This window comes from Chaetura pelagica, unplaced genomic scaffold (genome assembly GCF_000747805.2).
Source record: "Chaetura pelagica isolate M959 unplaced genomic scaffold, ChaPel_1.0 scaffold595, whole genome shotgun sequence".
Lineage (NCBI taxonomy): Eukaryota > Metazoa > Chordata > Aves > Apodiformes > Apodidae > Chaetura > Chaetura pelagica.
Genome location: NW_009953221.1, coordinates 634,499 through 643,115, shown reverse-complemented (window position 1 = coordinate 643,115; position 8,617 = coordinate 634,499).

Sequence of the window (8,617 nt, the reverse complement as noted above, 5' to 3'; positions counted from 1 at the left end):
AGAGACAGACCAGGAAGCATCAACCAGATCTCCTCCTCCTCTTACCCCCTTATTTCACAGCACAGCATATCTGGAGCTCAGGAGCCTTGAATCTCAATCTGCCTGCTGGAGGTTGCAGGGTTTGAGTTCCTGGTCTGCTTTCTGCAAACCCCAACAAGAGGGTGTCCCAAAGTGGTGAGATACTGGGAGCGTTCCCTTCCCTGGCACCGCCCGCGCTGCAGACAAGCTCCTCACCCACCTTTTGTTGCTGACAAGAAGCAGGACAGAGCCGTTCTGGATATTGGCTTCTTTGAGAGTCTCATGCTCCTCAAGCTGCCTGGAGTTGTAATAAAATGTCTTCTTCCAGGAAGTGACACCCTCCCGTACCAGGTGAGCCCGTAGGTCCATCACCGTGTCTCTGGGCTTGACCGTCAGGGACATCATCAGGTCCTCATCAGCCAAGTGCACCTTAATGTGGTACCTCTTCCAACGAGACAGGCTCCTTCGAAGGGTGTCCATCCTCTCCAGCTCCCCAGGGCCAGTGTGGCAGAGAGGAACATCCAGCTGGGAGGTGGGTAAAGCAGGGATGTGGCTCTGAAGAGGCTGCTTCCAACAACTTCAAATGTCCTGCCAAACCGGTTCCTCCCAGTTGCTGCACTGCATGCTTCACATTCCAGGGAAGAGCTCACCTGGCTCCAAGAGCCTGCTGGCTGGGAAACGTCTCCATGAATCATTTCCACACACCTCTAAATCCCAGAATAATTATAATGTCTTCACAAAGTGCACTTCATTCCAGTGCCTCTCAGAGGACTTGAAAGCTGGATCTCCACGGCCATTAGAATTGTGGGTGCATGTGAGAAATGAATGGGTTTGGTAACCTCATGTCTCCTGCTCTAAAAAGCTGCCAGCTGTGGGGTAGATCAGCTTGACAAAGCAGGTGCTGAGGAACCTCAGAGCTATTTAACACGGATGTTTTAATAAAGGAGGGAAAAGTACCCTGCATAGTGAGCAATTCCTCCTGAGGGAGAGCCAGAGCACCCTAAGGGAGACACAGAGCCTGGCTGTTGGGAACACCCCTGGTCAGTGCAGTGTTCCCCTAGGAGATCTTCATAGCTCCTGCAGGCAGGCAGGCTGGGACCCTCCAGGGGGGTAAGTCTCATTCATTGCTCATCATATCTCTAATACTGACTCACACGTGCTCCTCGCTGGTTCATCATCTTGTTTTCCTTTCAGATCCCTGCCTAATTGAAGGGCTGGTCCCATCCTGCTCTAGCACGTGAGCAGGGACAGCATCACGGGGCTGCAGGGACACTATGAAACAGGTGACAACTGAGGCCTCAGAATACCAAGACGAACAAGCAATACTTTGGTAGATACAGGGATCCCTCTGAAAGGAAGGAGCAGTGCCAGCCCCAGGCTGGCTGTAATAGAGTGATCCTGCAAGGCAGACTCTGGCAGCCACAAGATGATACTTCAGAGCAAACAACATCAAGATAAGGAAGGATTTTTCTTTTTTCTGAAAAAGATCAAGTCAGCCTCTTATCTTATAGATAATTTCTTGTAGCCCATATTACAAGAATTAATTCCCTTGTCCATTCTTCTCGACACAGGCCAGTATTTTGAGATCAAAGTAGTGCAAGATTGTTGGCTGCAGAGTCTGCTCTGCAGTAAAAAGGGGCTGCTCTTGCCCATTAGGTAACAAAGCAAGGTGACATTTTCAGATATGGTAGCAGTCAGTTCCCATCAAGAACAAGAGATTCTCCTGTTGAGAAACAAGGAGGTTTCCACCCCGTCTTCACACCTCCCTTCTTTTTCCCTCCCCAGCATGTTACATCCCTGCCAAGACCAGCAGCAAATATCTCCAGTGACACTACAGGCAGCAGAGCTTTGCCTGTGTGCTTGAGAAGAACTGAAGCTTCTGCTAGTAAGATTTTCTTTCCAGAACTGGTCACTGCAAAGGTGTGATTGTTTTGGTGGGGACTGGGAGTTTTGGGTGCTCACTCTGCCATTGAGTTGCTGCAGAGGCTCGAGGTGAGTCATGTCGTGCCTTGGTGTTTCTGTTTGCTCATCTCCTGACTGCTGGATGGTGGAACACGTGTGCATTAATCACCTTGTGGGAAACAGGAACAGCTTTTAGCACAGTCATGGTCTGGAAGCATTTAAAGATGCCTGGATCTATGACACGTCAATAATCTTCTTGAGGACAGGACACCACCAGCCCTGTTGGAGAAGGAGAAGCTGAGGCACAGAGCAGTGCAAAGCTGTTCTAACAAAAATTGTCAAAGGTTAAGCTCTTGTGGGGCTCTGAGCAACCTGGTCTAGTGGGAGGTGTCTCTGCCCAAGCTGGGGGGTTGGAACTGGATAATCTTTAAGGTCCCTTCCAACCCAAACCATTCTGTGACTCCATGATCTCCAGGCATCTCAGTGAGGGGTCTCATTCCCAGAGACCTACAGAAGCTTACAAGCCTGGTGTATCCTTCTCCATTGGGGTGACATTCATGTGGGGAGCTAAAACTCATCCCTGGTGTAAAGCCAGAGTCTCAGAGGTGAAGGAAGGGTCTGATCCAATTCCTACTGCCATCCAAGGGCAGGCTCTCATTGCCTGCAGCCAGAGCTGGACCAGGCACACCGAGGTCTGATGGCTCCAGCCAGCAGGATTTGCCCAGCGAGTGCCAAGGGAAGCATAAGGCATCCTCCTTGCAGCAGAGCCCATCTGGTGGCAGCCAGTCCATCAGCTCCATCCCTCCAGCATAAGTGACAGCCTGACAGCTGCCAAATACCTCCCTCAGACACCTTTCAGACAGCTCCTGTTTATTTTTAGGAGAGCTCTTTCCAGTCAGGGCTCAGATGCGAATTGTTACGTAGAAAGGGGGGATGGTGGCAGAAAGAAAACACACAGCTAGTATTTTTATTTCTTCCCCTATGATGTGGTTGCAAACTTTTCTCATGTACCCCCATCTGCCCATGCTGGGAGCCTTCATTTTATGAAAAGATATTATATTTTAGCCTATGAAAGCCAGGGTAAAGAGAAGCACAGCAGTGAAGTCAGCTTATAAAATATTGAAGCAGTGAAACCCTCACTGGAACACGTGAATGTCTAATGCCATTTCCAATTAATTTTGAATTTTTCATTAAACCATTATTAAAAGCAAGAGGACAGCAGAAATAAGGGAAATTGACTTGGGCAGTATATTAAGTACCTTATTTTTGCTGGAGGATGTTTTATTATCTGTCCAAAGCAATTATTTCGCCAGCTTCTGGTGGTTTGTGGGCTAAACAGAGGTACAGGATAAAAGTTCTAGATGGTCTTTCCTCAGAGTTATTTTAATCTTTATCCTCTACCTGGACCTTGCAGCCTGTGTGGGTGATGGCTCTGGTACATCATATCTAGAGGACAGGACATGGAGTTAAGAGTTCTGAGAATCTGTTAGAGTGTGTCACTCTGGCATTATTTATAAATCAAATAAGAACTTACTGACTTAAGCTTTTCCCCATGTTGAGGGCAAACAGAACATTCACAGAAGCATTAATTAGGAAAACAATTTAAAACCCAAGGTGGACTATGATTTTTTTAGTGAGAGAAGAAATAAACCATTTCTAAAATGTTGTGTCCTCTCCTGTTCTACAAGCTTCCTCACTCCATTGACCAGAACAAAAGAGAAACACCTGCCTAAATCAGCTGCTTCATTAAGATGCCTCAAGCTGGTTGATCCTGGGCCCTAGAATGTCTTCCTATAATGCCAGAACAGAGACACTAATTTCATAGCTTTTTGGTTGCTTGTTTTGGGTTTGTATTTTGGCAATGTCTGTGTCTTGCTGTGCTGCTTTCCTTGCAGGCAACAACATGGCAGAAGTGGGATGTTGCTCTATAAAGAAATAGAGGTGTCTTTTATTTCCTGTTAGCAATCATGAGGAAGTGGCAACATCTGGGGAAAATCTGACCCTAGTTCCCCTGGCAGAGGCTCTAAGTCTTTGAGGAAATAATTTTGGTCAGGTAGATAAGATGTTTTGTTGTTTCCTGAAGCTCCATGGTCCCAGGATTTGAGGTCAGTAGAGTTGAGTTCTAAAGATTTTCCTCTGATGTTTGTTTGGGGTGAGTTTGTGTTTGAGAGTAGATGGATGGATAGCAAGGGATGATGCATGAGAAATTACTGCCCTTGTCAGGTTGACCATGCAGCTCTACCCTGTGGTTGTCCTCTTGCTCTGTTAACTGGCAGTGCAGAGGGAAGGCTGAAGTGGTGTGAGACCCACCCTGGGTGCTGGGGAGCAAGGGGCTGGGAAAGGGTCACCCCCAGGCTGGTGATGCAAGACGAATCCTGAGGCTTGACAGTGATAACTGAAGGTTAGAAATCCTCAGCCCAGTGTGCAGCCTGCCAGCTAATTCTTTCAGTGCCCCAAAATCTCAGGTGATGGGGCAGCTTAAGGTGCTAGTATTTATATCCCTGAAGTAGCCAGAGGCCCCAGCTAGAGCTGTGCCACCAGCTGCCAAGTGCTTTGCAGATAAGTAAGTGCTTTCCTCCTCCCCAAACATGCTCAGTTATAAAGTGACTGGCCTTGCTTTCTATGTCAAGTTACATTTACAGCAAATGAGCAAGAAGCTAAGAAATTATTAATAAATGCTTTGAAAAATGGGTAATTAAATGCAACAGCTTTGGAGAGTCCAGTGGGTGAGCACAAAATATGTAAGTCCAAGTGATAACAGCTTATCTGCAGCACACTGCTCACATCTGCAAGGGTGCTCAGGAATTCTATTAACTTCTTGCACACCAGGAACAGAGAGAACCTTTTTATGATGGAGGAGCACTTCTCCTGGAGATTTGGGCAAAATCCTCATTGTTTAGACTGCTTAAAATCTAGAGAAGTTGGAAGGTGCTTATGTTAACATTGACAGAAATGGGAGTGATGAGGGGAAGTGACAGTCTCTGCACTGATCCTGTGCTGTCCTCTGCCTGTCAGGCTAAAGGGTCCTGTGCTCCCAGGCCAAATGGCCTCTCTGTTCCACTGAATTCCCATCCACCAGCTCCCATCCTTGCCTGGCACAAGGGAAGATGTCCCTGTCACCCTGCCCTGTTGCAGACAGTCAGGAGCTCTCCATCTTTTCTGGCAGCATAACAAGTGGGGTTTTTTTTTTAAAAAAAAAAAGTCTCAAAAAGGGGTGTTGATCCTCCTTTTTCATTCTTTTTGGTACACGTGAGGATTTTTTTTGCTAATGCAGCTGAAGTTACCAAGACAGATCCCATTGTAGCATCAGAATCGGGCTCCAAAAGATCCTACAACTTCCCTGGCTCACTGCCCAGCATCAATATTGCATTACTGGGAGCTGGTGGATTCTGTTTGGCATGGGATTGAACTTAAAACAGGCTGCAGGAAAAAATAAAAGTAGAAGCTATATATATTCAGCTTTGAAGGAACCAACCTGTCTGTCTTTGGAACACAAACCAACCTGCAAGTTTTCTGAGCACAAGTTGGATGCGAGTTGGTGACATTTGCTAGTGGAAAGGGAAATGGGAAGGGGAAAAAAAACCCCACATGTTAAATGAACCACTCAAGTGCAGACAATGGAAAAGCTGAAAAATGGGTATGGGGATAAGCATTTTGCAGTGGTTGTTATTTCTCACTGCAGTTCTTTCTGACTTCCCAGATGGGAGATTCATGACCCTAGGAAGAAGTTTGTATCCTCTGGGGTTTGGCCTCTGGCAGCCCATGACTCACTCGCCTGCTGGTTTGGCAGGAAGCTGAGAAGCAAGCAAGACAGCAAAACGTCTTAGGGAAACAGCAAAATGAGAGAAATTATTTAATTGCTAGAAGAGTGGAAAAAAAAAAACAACCAACCCCAAACCTCTGTGCACAAAGGAGGGTTAGAGAAAGTGCTGATGCCACTGAGGGCTGCAGAGGAGCTAGCATCCCAAGGCAGGCAGCTCCGTTCCTTTGCAGGTGAAAAAATTCAAGATGCCTCAGTCTTCAAAGGTGGGATAGGAGGAAATAGAAGATTTGAAGCTTTACCAGCCATTCCATCAGCAGCGAGATGGTTTCCCAGGGGCACAAGGAAGAAGGAGGATTTGTGGATCTACATTGCCATCTAATGGCGAATAAAAGCTTCGAGCTTTCACTGTGGGCCAGAAATGGGCTATAAAAGCCAAGCACCTGATGATGGTTATGGGTGATTGTCTTTTGGTCTGAAGGCAAATCCTTCTCAGCGACAGAATGGCTCTCACCAGTGAAGGAAATAGAGCCAGCCCAGGGGGAAGAGTAGCCACACTCTTGGCTGAGAGATTCCTCCTCCTCTGGCATCCTCTCCCCTCCATTAGCCAGGAAGGTTACCATGAATAAAGGATGGGATTTGCTCTCTTCTGATGTACCAGAGATGGGCAGTGACACAGGCTTCCCAAGCAGGTGCACAGTTCAGGTGCTGAGGGAGTTCTGCCACCCTACCTAAAACAGTGTCAAATTCAGCATCTCAGGTGTTCAAAACCCTGCTGGGAAATGCAGATAACAAGGATTATTTAAGAAAAGAAGTAAATTCCTCTTGGATCTGGGCATTTTGGTCACATCTAGCCCAGTGCTTGCCTGCCTCTGTGGAAAGAAATGGATTCTGAATGACAAAGTATCAGAAGGAGGGTATTGCAGATGTTACCTTTCCCACTGAGAGGCCGATCTGCAGGAGAACACAGAGATCCAGTAAGATTTGAGGGTTTAAGGATTTTGCCATTTAAAAGGAAGATCTAGGAGGAGACAAATTTGATGTTCCACCTTTGCTACAGTGTTTATGACATATCTGTAGTTTCTGAAACAAGCACACAAGAGAGAGTGACTTTTAGGACATAAATTAAGAAACTGAAAGAAATTTGGGAAGGGGATTGGCAACAGTTTCTTTGTTCTGCTTTGAAATGTTTCTAGCCTGGACACATGCAGCTTTGCATGGGAGGAGGAGCTGGAGCTTGGTCAATGTGAAGGAGAGGAGGGTGATCCTTTTGTGACCAGGAGTTTAGAACAGAGCAAGAAGCTGGGGCAGAAAATGGGGGGATGAAGTGTCTGCTTTTCCCAGAGGGTGAAATGGGGCATAGTATGGATCCCAGCTAATGTCTGCTTGATAAAAAAGGAGTAGTGATTGAGATGATAGAGAACTTTGAGACATGCTAGACTTCAGGCCCCAGGTCTGATCCCTCTCTGAAATGCCTGCTGGGACATGCTTCCCGTGCAGCCTGCTGCCAAAGGAATGAGCACACCCGCCAACAATCCCACTTCATTTCCTTCTGGTAACCTCTCATATTTACACACCCAACCTTGCCAAGCCTTGCTGGGCCCAAACAATCCCTCTGACAAAAAGGGAGAAACAAAGGAACTCCTTATAGCAACCTCCTGGCTGCCTGGAAAAAAAAAAAAAGGAATGATTTGGAGGGCTCTTCTTTCTTGGTACTTCACTGTTCTCCAAGCTAATGAAAGCCAGAGGTGGGAGGAGTGACAGGATTATCATTACCGAGAGATCAGAGTCAATTTTTCAGGTACTTCTCTTCAGTTTGTGAAGTAGGGAGGGGAAGAAGGGAATGTACTTGGTTGAAGGACTATGCAGGGTGACATGTTCCTTGATGTTCCTTTCTAAATGTGGCTCTGAGTCACGCTACGGAGTTGATTAGAAAAATTACCTTCCTGCAATAGAAAATACAAAGGCAAAAGATTCTTGTTCAGTGTTCACTTCCCCAGCTCCCATCCTGAGCCTGCCGAAGCCTGTGGCAGGAGAAGGGCTGGTGAGCTGGCTGGAAAGACACGTCTGCTCATCTCAATCATCAGAAATTATGAAGAAGCTGCAGAAGCAGCCATGGAAACAGCTGGAAATCCACACCTAAGGCTCCGTGCAGCTGCAGTCCTGGGGAGAGGCACACGCGGTCTTGGTTTGTCTCCATCACACAAGTTCCCACATGCCAGGTCAGGTGAGGCTAATGCAGTCCTCCTCCCCTCATCGGATGGGTCTCCAGAGCTGCACCCCAAAACCTGCTCCTTCTGAAAAAGAACTCTAAACAGGGCAGTGACACATCCACCCCTCGTGGTGTGTGGAACCACAGGAGCTTGGTCTGGTCTGGAAGCAGGATGCCAGTGACGTTATCATGGAGGGAAGACCCAAAAGAAGCCATAAAGAACAGCCAACTGGTTTGAACTCCCAGGAGCAGCTTGGGAGCTGGACCGCACCAGGGTGCAGGCAGCAGTAGAAAGAGACGAAAGGTGTACATTGCCCTGAAGAAAGCTAATGGAGGTTGCCATGGGTCCTGGTAGCCACCAGGCCAAGAGGCATGTGCAGATTCCTGGTGGCTCCTGGGACCCCAAGTGTCTCCTTGGACACTTCACGGCTGATCTGTGATCACCAACACGGACACTTCACGGCTGATCTGTGATCACCAACACAGACACTTCACGGCTGATCTGTGATCACCAACACAGACACTTCACAGCTGATCTGTGATCACCAACACAGACACTTCAGGGCTGATCTGTGATCACCGACACATACCGTAGATCATTGTTAGCCCCAGTCCCTGCAGGGACCTGTTGCCCTTGGCCAGGGCTGAGCTAGCAAGGGACAATGCCAGCTGTGATGCTGATCAATATGGTTTATTAGGTTTTTTATACCAATTCTGCAGGTTCA